This window comes from Carlito syrichta, unplaced genomic scaffold (genome assembly GCF_000164805.1).
Source record: "Carlito syrichta isolate Samal-C Ts95f unplaced genomic scaffold, Tarsius_syrichta-2.0.1 Scaffold317629, whole genome shotgun sequence".
In the NCBI taxonomy this organism is placed as follows: domain Eukaryota; kingdom Metazoa; phylum Chordata; class Mammalia; order Primates; family Tarsiidae; genus Carlito; species Carlito syrichta.
Window position 1 is genome coordinate 3,870 of NW_007261725.1, and position 10,656 is coordinate 14,525.

Sequence of the window (10,656 nt, forward strand, 5' to 3'; positions counted from 1 at the left end):
TGTGCCTAAAATAGAACTGAAGGAGGTGGGCTTATCTGCAGAGGGTTTTTTTTGGTGGTGGTCTTCTCTTTCCCTTGTTGAGGCTTCTTCCTCCATTTACTCTTACTTCATGGGCAGAAAGTGGAAAAGAGTTAGTTTAACCCAGCTATATTATAGTGTTTTAGAGTCATGGGCAAGCTACCCTCAATTTATTTGTTTTGGATTTCAGTTTCTGTGTATTACAACTTAATTCTATTAAAAGACACCTTTGTTCAGCACACTTCCAGCCATTCCAGACATTCCAGGAGCCGTGTGTAACCTTTATGGTGTTGCGGTTAAAACAGTAGGCTCTGGAGTCAGCCTGCTAGTGTTGATATCCTGAACCTGCTACTTTCTTGTGTCAAGTTATTGAACTTCTGTTTGTTTTCACTGTCCTAGTAGATTCATAAATGCTAGAGGTCTGTGAATTGATTCAGTTTATTCTCCTCACTGAACTTTATATCCAAGGACAAGAATGGAAAGAGAAAATCTTGCATATTTAAGCATTTTTCAGCAAAGATCATAATGTGTACTATACATATAATATGCACATATTACATGCATGTAATACATGCACTAAGTAGTTTGATACATTTAGTATAATGCAAAGGAGTATTCTCTTTGAAGAAACATGGATTCTAAAGAAAAAAACCCAAAGTTGGAAGGTCACATAAGGGCTAGGGGCAGTAACGAGACATGGTTTCTTCTTAGTCTCCTGCCTGTGGCTGCCAAAGTGTTCTCTGAAGAATTTGTGACAGAGGCCCTTTCCTTTTAAAGTTTGTCATGTCATAAAAAGAAAAAGATCTCTTTCTTTGGAGGTACATTTGTAGGCACAGGAGGGTGTTTTTTTTTAAAAAAAGTTTTGGCCATCTTTTTTGTTAAAGGACTCTGGAGCTTGCTGCCGCATGCCTGGTTTGAAAGAAGAGGAAAAGGCTGCAACTCTTTATGGGGTTAGAGATGAGAAGGAAAAATGGCCTGTCTGGGTGTGTCTGCTCTCCCTCCACTGCACCTCTGGCACCCTTCATGCAGGGGCTGCAGGATAAGAGAGTTGCATTGCTTTAGAGACTTGTGGCCATTTGGACATTTCCTTTGCATTATAATCATTTTGATCTGTTCCCCAGGCTCTTTGTTGAGAAGCTACCAAAGCATCGGGATTACAAATCTGCTGCCATTCCTGAAAAAAAAGACACAGTAAAGGTGGGTCTTCACTTTCATTGTTGCCCATCTAAAAGCTTCAAAGCAGAACAAACTTACTTCAAGATAAAAATAGTAGCCTCTGAGCATCTGAGCATCAAATACTGCCATGAGCTGTAAGGCCATTTCACTAGAAGAGTTATAAAGCAGCAGGTATGGTACAGTAGGAGGGTGATCTTGAATCATTTTGGGAAACATTTTTGCCATCACTGACTTGACTTAAGTCTTCTTTTTAATTCTCTACCTACATTTTTGGCATTATTCTAATTCTGCTTTCTGTTTTGTATCTCAGAAATTAAAGGAGATTGCATTTCCCAAAGCAGAGGAGCTGAAGGCAGAACTGTTAAAATGATATACCAAAAACATAGAGAATTTAATGAAGAAAAGGTTAGTTACATATAACAGCAAAGAAAAAAAAGGAAATTATTTTTGTTTCTTAGGCTGTGTCCTGGAATTGTAAAATGATATTTCAACCAATCCTGTGATTTTTGTGTGTGTGTTGTTTCACTTGGGGGCGGGGCAAAGCCCAGAAACTCAATGAAGTAGAACAACAGTGGGTAGTCTGAGTATTCTAACATGGATTTAGCCTACTTGTCCAAGAAGGTGACTTGAGAGACAGAAAATATATTCCCTATCTGCTATATCTAGAGTGAGAACTTTAGGAACAGTGAAAATTTTCACCAAAACATAGGTTTTTAGATCAGAGAATGTGGGGGTTTGATTCACATTTGGGTATACCTGAAGCTGTTTATAATAATTGCTTTTTCAAGCTATTTTCACATAATTCTTGTCAATAAGAGTAAGATAAAGCATGTGGGGAAACTCACAGCGCAAGTACCAAAGGCCAGATGTGAATACATACTGTAGACATCACATGTTATTGTATAGCTGATTGCTGGGCTCCATTCTGTACTCTGATGTTGAAAGTTAGCAAAGGGGTGAACAGCAATGAGGTGTATATTTCTAAAGCTCTCAGTGAGTGAAAACTTGAATGAATAAGGTTATTACTTAATATTTCTTGTTTAAAATGTCACTCACTATCGAACTTATCACAAGAACAATTTTGGAGACTTCATTTTGGGTTAAAATTCAATAGATACCCACAACATACCATGTATAAGCTTGAATTTGATTCTATTTTATGCCTTACTTGGGACAGAGAATATATACATGGCACAGTTAGAAAATAAAACTATATAATACAGATTATGGAGTACAGACAAAAAGTTACATCAAGATTTTGGTAAAGAAAATGCATTAAGTAGAGTCATTGGGGAGGGTACTGAGAGAATTGGGACCTCAACTGTCCATGAAGATAGATATATGGTGGCCAGATAGAAAGGAATGGTGACTCTCTTCTATGGGTATAGAGATACTGAAGGAAGCATGAATTCTGTGTTGGGAAATCAGGCCAGAACAGAAGTACATTTTGTAAATCTCCCTGCTAAAAACCTTGTTTTCCTGGGGTGTGAAGTCATCTAAGATGTGAACTGTTACTCTAAATCCTTTTCTTTCTTTGTAGAAGAAGGAAGCAGAGGCATTTGCCCAGAACATGACCATCAAGCAAGAACTAGAAAAGGAAAAACAGAGGGTAGCACAACAGAAGTAGCAACAGTTGGAACAGGAACAGTTCCATGCCTTTGAGGAAATGATTCAGAACCAGGAGCTAGAAAAAGAGTGACTGAAAATTGTACAGTTTAGGAAGGTGGACCCTGGCCTAAGTGGCCCACTGGTGCCTGACTTGGAAAAGCCCTCCTTAGATGTGTTCCCCACCTCACCCATCTCATCCACACAGCCTTCAGACTGTAACACAACTGTAAGACCAGCTAAGCCACCTGTGATGAATAGGTCCTTGAAACCTGGATCACTGAGCAACTCAGAAAGTAGTGAGTACATTTGCTGAACTCATCTTCTTTCTTAGTTGCAACGGAACAGAGTATCATTCTGGGGAGTCAGCCTAGGAGTACCTCCAGTGATCCCAATGATTAAGCTTTGGTCACAGAAACCCATTGAATAAGCATTGCCATACTGTGTCCTATCATACTCGCTATATTACAAAAGTAGCCTTTGCATAAACCATATAGTTTGCCTGGGGCCGGATTCATTTTCTGAAAAGCAAATACTATTCTTGAAAGTTAGACACTGAACTTCTAAGGGTTATACAGAGATTTGAAATGTTCAGTGAATTAAAGACCACTGATAACCTTTCACAAAAATAAATTCAAAATTTATAAATACCATTGTGCAATTCAACAGCTGACTTTTTTCACTTTGATTCTGTTTTATTCTGCATTTCATATATTATCCAGTTTCACATTCTCACAGGATCAGCAATACAGTAGCCACCAAGTCTCCCAAGTCTGCAGTGGCAAGATGGTCACAGCTGTGGCTGAAGAGAAAGCGCTGATACACTCGCAAAAACAAAACAACATTGCACAATGTTTCCTTCATTTTTCTGAAACTAAAGCCTGACACAAGAGCTCTAGAATGGAAACCCTTTTCTTCTTCATGTCTCAGACTAAACATTAAACCTACCTGACAGGGAGAACAAAGTCTCTTTAATAATTAATGAAACACACATGAAAAATCCTCTTGGATGCATAAATATTTCGTGACACAGGGTACAAAAATACTTTTCACGTTTTGGTTGGTTTCGAGGTTTGGAAAGAGGGGGCAGCGGTGGGTGCGCTGTGGAGAGGTGTACGGTGGGGGGCAGAAGGTTGCTCCTGGCTGCAGGCCCATCTGAAAAGGGGGCGGCGGAGCCTGATTTGACCGGGGGACCCAGGCAGACACTGGCTGGGTGGTGGCTGTGGAGCCTGGAAGCGTGTGGGGGTGGGAACAGGGCCGGCCTGGTATCCCCCCGCCCCCGGCGGCGGGGCTTGGGCCTCCCTGAAGAGAGCGGGTGTAGGGGTGGGGTGTGGAGTGAGGGACCAGGCAGGATGAACCCCTGGTGACTAGGACGTGTTGCTATGGTGACAGTGAGAACAAACTGTACACTCACACACACACGTGTGTCTTCATTCATGCCAGAAAACACGCAAAACCAAATGCCTTGTTTCAAGGTGGAGTTCACGGAAGTAAGTCTGGGCACGGGGTTAGGTCTTCCGGGTCCCAGCGAGGCCTCCAAGCTGGATCTGGGTGCCCCAGCTAGAAAGTCCCCAAGTCCTCCTGGGAGGCCTTGGAGAAAGGCTTTGGGGTACAGAACAGGGCGCAGGGGAGGAGGGAAGGGAAACAGGAAGCAGTCCACGGAGTCAGGCTTCAGATTCGCAGTCTCTGGAGGGCTGTAGCAGCTCTGCGCACGCTGCCTGGGTGGTGGGAGCTCAAGGCGCCCATTCTGGCGCCACCACGGGTTCCAGAACCAGCTCCCTGGTGACTGAGGAACTAACAGAACTGGCGAAACTTCCATCCTTGCTGGGTGGGGTCAGAGGAAGGATACCAGTGCACCTGAGCATGGAGGGCAGCGGCAGAAGCAGCAGTGGTGGCCGGACAGGTGAACGCAGCATGGGAGATGACTGGGGTCAGCTCCGTGGTGTACAGGGGGTAAGTGGCCAGGCCTCTGGGGACGCAGGGATCAGAGCAGCCCCCATCAGGTCATAGCAATGAAGTGTGCTCCGAGGGCCGGGTGCGCGTTGCTGGGATTCGCTGTTGCTATTCCTTGCTCTTGGCCATCTTGGTGTTGGCTTTGGCAAACTCTGGCCTCAGGATCTGCGGGTTCTCGGGATCAAAGCGGATACCGTCCAGTGCATTCTTGGCTGCTTCGGCTTCTGCCCGGCTGTCAAAGCTCATAAAACCAACAGGCTGTCTTGCAGTGAGTTTGATCAGGGACCCTTCGTACCCCTTGAAAGGCCAGAAGAGCAGGTAAAGTTCTCTGGGTTTAATGTCCAGAGGGGGCGCTGACGAACAGTGTCCGGACCTCCTCCTCCGGGGTGCCGCCAGGGCCCGGCCCGAGCCCTCGGGGTCCGCGCTGGTGCCGCGCTCTCCATCCGGCTTCAGGGTGCTCACGGTGCAGGGGGCGACAGGGGAGGGCGCCCGAGGGTGAAGGCGCCGGCCCCAGCGGGAGGTGGAAAGGGGCGCGGTGCGCGATGCGCTCCGGGGGTGCGGGCCGGGTGACGGGGTGTCGCGGGGCGGCGAGAGGGGCGGCCGCAGGCGTCGGGTCGGGGGTCACATCAAGTTTGGTGCGGGGGTCGGGGGGGCGGGGAGCAGCGGGGAAGCAGGCGCCGGAGCCTAGCTAGCGGCCACCGCCTCCGCCTTTTCACTGCGACCCAACAACTGACTTAAAAAAAAAATGGTTACTGAATTGTGTTTTCCCTAAAAGCATTCCTAATCCTTAAGGAGCTTAGTCAAGGTAAACATTGCCTATAGTTGGTGATAATGCAGTCTAGCCATAAAAACTAATTTTCAGTCTTTCCTCCTCTCACCAACAATTGGCAATCAGAAAATAGCTATTGGGACAACATGATGAGTCTACTTTGACCATTAAAATAAATTTTTGACGTTAGGAATCAACTTCCAAGCAGTCATTTAAAGAAGTCAGCTTTGCAGAAGGTCCTTTTAAAAGTACAATGTAAGAGTGGATGCTGGGCATGGTGGTTCACACCTATAATCCCAGCACTTCGGGAGACTGAGGTGAGAGGATTGCCTGAGCCCATGGGTTTGAGACCAGCATGGGCAACTTGGTGAAACCTCATCTCTACAATAAATCAAAAAATTAGCTGGGCATGGTGGTTAATAATAGTTCCAGTTACTTGGGACGCAGAGGCAGAAGGATCGCCTGAGACTGGTAGGTCGAGGCTGTGGTGGCTGTCAGCGTGCTACTGTACTCCAGCCTGGGTGACAGAGTGAGACTCAAAAAAAAAAAAAAAAAAAAGAATGGATAAGGAGGACTGGACCCGAAACCTGGCTGTTAGAGCTTCTCCTCATTTATTTGGTGGGCTTATCTCCCAATACTGGTCTTTTACACAAAGCCTATACTCTGGTGAAATTGTACTATCATGTTCCCAGAATATTCCCTATCTTACCCAAAGAAGTCTGTTAACATTTGCCTTCTACCTATAATCTCCTTTCTCTGTTTTTGCCTTCCCTGTTTTTTATTTTTTTAAAGATTCTCCAGATTCCCTCCCTTCAATCAGAATAATTCAGTCCTCCTTATAACTCCTAGAGCTCTTTTTATCTCTAATGCAATTTAGATAAATCTTCTGATAGCATAGTCATTTGTCAATAACTAGATTTTAACTTATGCAGGTTAGGGCTTGAGTCTTACTCATATTTATGTTCCCTGTAGGCTGAACACAGTGTTTACTAGGTATGCACTTGGTAAGTGACTATTGAATTGAAAAGAAAGGACTGTGTCAAACCTAATTCATAATCCTTAGATACCATCATCAGACTGCCATGTGATTGTCTCCTGGTCTGACTTTGTTATCTTTCTAGCAATTCAAATCTTGCTGCCGAATGTACAGAGGTAGAACATCTTTTTTTACTTTGTTTTGAAATATGAAAATATATCTGTGAAAGATGCTTCCTAACTTTAACTTGCTGGCCCTCTCACAGAGTTTCTTCTCCATGGTGTTTAGGAACTGAGTCCATTCTTGGCATCCAGGAGCAGGTTTTATGAGCAGCTTTGTTCATGCCTTTTTGGGGGAACAAAACTGTATTTTTTATTTTGTTCTGGCTTGGCATTTTAATTTTCTTCCAAAAGACTAAGTTTAGAAGTAAGTAACTACCTACATTATTTTCCTTTATCCAGCGTATATACTGGTGTTTTTCTTTGAAAGTCATACTCTGATATTCTTTTCTGAGAAAAAAGTGAGATTTAAAATTGAAATAAAAGTTCAGGTGAATGGGCAGTGCCTTAGTTAATTCTGTTCTGCTGTAACAGAATGCCTGAGACTGGGTGATTTATAATGAACAGAAATGCATTTGGCTTACAATTCCGGAGACTGGAAAGTTCAAGCTTGAGGGGCCACATCTGGCGAGGGCCTTCTTGCTGCATCCTATGGTGGAAAGGTAGACGGACAAAAAGAGTCCTCATTACCTCATCGCCACTTACTTTTGCATTGGGTATTAAGTTTCCAATGCATGAACTTGGTACACATTCAGATCATAGCAGGGAAGTGATTTTTTTTAATCCGTTGTATTAGGTTACAACAGAAAATTTCTGAGTACCTCAGGAAGTTTTCTCAAAGTAGCTTATACTTTTCTTAGCTTGAGTGACTAAAATCTACCCTTTCTTTTCTTGAAGTAGTGTGTTCCCAATAGCTGTGACTAGAGGTTGGAAAAGAGACTTTATGACCCTTTTTTGTGCCATTAGGATTAGATCTCTACTCACTGCCTAAAGTTGGTTGGATTCCAGTGATTCAGCATTGCTCTCCCAGAGTTCTGCTTGGGGAGGCTTAACCCCAGTGATCTCAGACTTTTCTCCTTTCTCTACAATCAATGGATTGCATCATGTGGTGGTGCCCGGGAGGCTTGCCCACAGTTTCTCCAGTTAGCCAGTGTCAACACTGCCCAGGGAGTAGAGACATGTGGAATTCTCTGTGGAAAACTGGTTAAAAAAAATAAAAATAAAAAACTCATTTCTCTTTCTTCCCCCTTAGCCTCTCATGGCCCTGAAAAGATATCCAGGGTCAGTTACTCTTTGCATTGATCCTTTCACTGATGGGAACCATGGACTATATAATGTAGTGTCACTATATAATATAGTATCAATTTGGTGATCCTGTATTTGATTTTCAGAGTTCCTTGAATTAAACTGGTCATTTTAAAACTAGTGATAAAAAAATACCTAAATTTAAACTGGGCAGAAAGATTCAGTATTATCTGTATATCATGTTTTGAGAAACTACTTTATAGTAGGACTCCAGAATATAAAAATATGTAAAGCACATAGTTTGGGTCCACACAAAGCACTCAATCACTGTGGAAAGATAGGAGGCATACACCAAAGGTAAGTAGCATGCTGAATAGTATATATGTGCAATATGAACACTAGGAATTTTGAGGATAGAAAGATCACTGACTAGAGGCACTTAAATCCCATTACTGCTGAATGAATAAATGAATGAAATGGAATAGACTAAAATTGAACCTTAAAGGATGAAAAGGACTTCAGGAAACAGTGAAAAGGAAACAACCTTAGATATGAGCAAAGGAAGAGCAGTAGTACTCTACCCAGAGCTTCTCAAGAACCGTGAGTAGACCTGTTTGACTGCAATGGGAACTTCTCACAAGGCTGTGGTGTTTGCCTAGGCTGTGAGTTTTGTGAGTTTTGTGGTATCTGCATCTGTGCTTTATAGAGCACCCCAGGCAGTGTGCATGAGCAGCCAAGCATGTGAACCACTGAGGCGGGGGTTTATGCTGAGTGGGCAGGACCTTTACTTGTACATATGCTTAACTTTCCACATAGTGGGGTTACATGAGTGCCAGGGAATTGTGACAGCTGTTTTCTAATTTGACAGATGAGAAATGAATTTACCATTACCCATGTTCTCATCCCCAAGCAAAGTCCTGGGTCTGATTATTGCAACACAGAGAACGAAGAACTTTTCCTCATACATCAGCAGGGTCTCATCACGCTGGGCTAGATTCATGTAAGTAATTCTGAGTTCTCGGAGGGTTAGTCTCTTCTTCTCTTGTGGTGTTATAAACATACTGCTTGTTTCTTTCTTTGAACAGAATAAATTATATTCATATTATTCATTGTTTTTCTTTCCTTTGGATGCAGAGCTTAGCCTGCTTGACAGCTTGCATTACAGTATTGATTTGTGGGAACTACTTAGGGCTTTTTAAAAATTTATAGTTTATTTTTTAATAAAAATTGAATAGTTTCCCTAAAGTTCTAGTTTCCTTCTGAGTGTGAATGGTGATAGGATGCTGGCCTAGAATTTGTGTGAATATTGACCCTAGCGACTATGCCAACTTTGTACAAATGATGTTTCTGAAAAGTATATAAGTCAAAATATTTTAAATGAGCCAAGGAAGTTAATTAAGATGTTGCATTGGGTCTTCTGAAAGCAGCATGTACCTTTATGTAAACCAGAAGGACCACCAATATACATGATTTTTAAGTGTTTGCATATCTTGGGCAGTCTTCCAGTAATGTTCAACTAAAATATAATTCCCTCCCTAAAGATTATGTTTTAATTTTTCTTTTTATCACTTCTCAACCTCTCACTCTCACAGACCAAACCGCTTTTCATGTTAAGTGACAGTGACAGATAAATTGGCTATCCCGGATTTGGGAAGATTACACAGAATTGTATACCAGAATTTGGGGCATATTGACCTGTGAGGCAGTTCCTTGTGCCTTCTGTCATCTTTTTTTTTTTTTTTTTTTTGAGATTAAAGCCTTACTCTGTCATCCAGGCTAGAGTGCTTTGGTACCATCATAGCTCACTGTAGCCTCAAACTCCTGGGCTAAAGCAATCCTCTTATTTCAGCCTCCCAAGTAACTGGGACTACAGGCATACACCACATGCCCAACTAATTTTCTTATTTTTGTAGAGACAGAATCTCTCTATGTTGCCCAGGCTGGTTTCAAACTCCTGGGTTAAAGCAGTCCTCCCTCCTTAACCTCCCAAAGTGTTGGGATTATAGGCACGAGCCAGTGTACCCAGCCCATTCTTTCTTCCAATGAATTACATTAATATTGACTGATTTGGCTATTTATGTATTACCCACATTGTAGTTGATAGAGGAAAGAAAACGTTTTTCTTACCTGCCAAGGGATACAAATTTGAGTAGGATATGATTTTTTAACCTCATAAAGGAGATTAGACAAATAGACAATTAATTACTACACATGAGATGAAGTGTGCTAAGGACCAAAGAGGTGCCTGTGGAACACTGTGTAATTCAGAGGAAGGAGGGATCTTACCTGATATGGTTTAGTAGAATTTAGGCAGGCTGGGTCAAGGGAGAGTTCCATGTGAAGGAGACAGTATAGGGAATAGGCAGACTGTGTTCCTGAAGCACTGGGTGGTCCAGCTTGCTGGATTTATATTCAAATTAGGAGACAGTTATATATAACATTTTAACATGATTGGAGCCGTGTTCTGGAGGATCTTGGGTAGACAGGCAGAATTGTTCTGCTTTTTAGTCAGTGGAGAACTCTTGAGGACAGCAATGATATAATCAAAGCCATACTTTAGAGATTTTAGCAAAAAGATAGTTTTAAAGTAGGCTGTGGCAGGGATATCATTTAAGAGGTTACTGTGCTGATAAAATATAATAATCATGAGAGGCATGGTGATGCCAGTGTGTTTGGGAAGGAGGAGATGAACGTCGGATTTCAGAGGATTTGGGAAATGAGTAAGAGAGGATGATGACTCAGAGTCAAGGATGACTCAGAGATGTGGGACCTGGCGATGATCATCTCATAGGCAGAAATAAGGGATCCAGGAGGGAGACTTACTTTGGCTGTGGGGTTCAGCTCTGAGCATTTTG

At 42.7% G+C, this 10,656-nt stretch overlaps 2 pseudogenes; one reads left to right on the top strand and one right to left on the bottom strand.

Moving 5' to 3' along the window:
* Positions 1–8,801, top strand: part of LOC103277389 — a 12,497-nt pseudogene extending 3,696 nt beyond the window's left edge.
* Positions 4,594–7,251, bottom strand: LOC103277388 (annotated as a pseudogene).
* Positions 8,802–10,656: the final 1,855 nt, after the last annotated feature.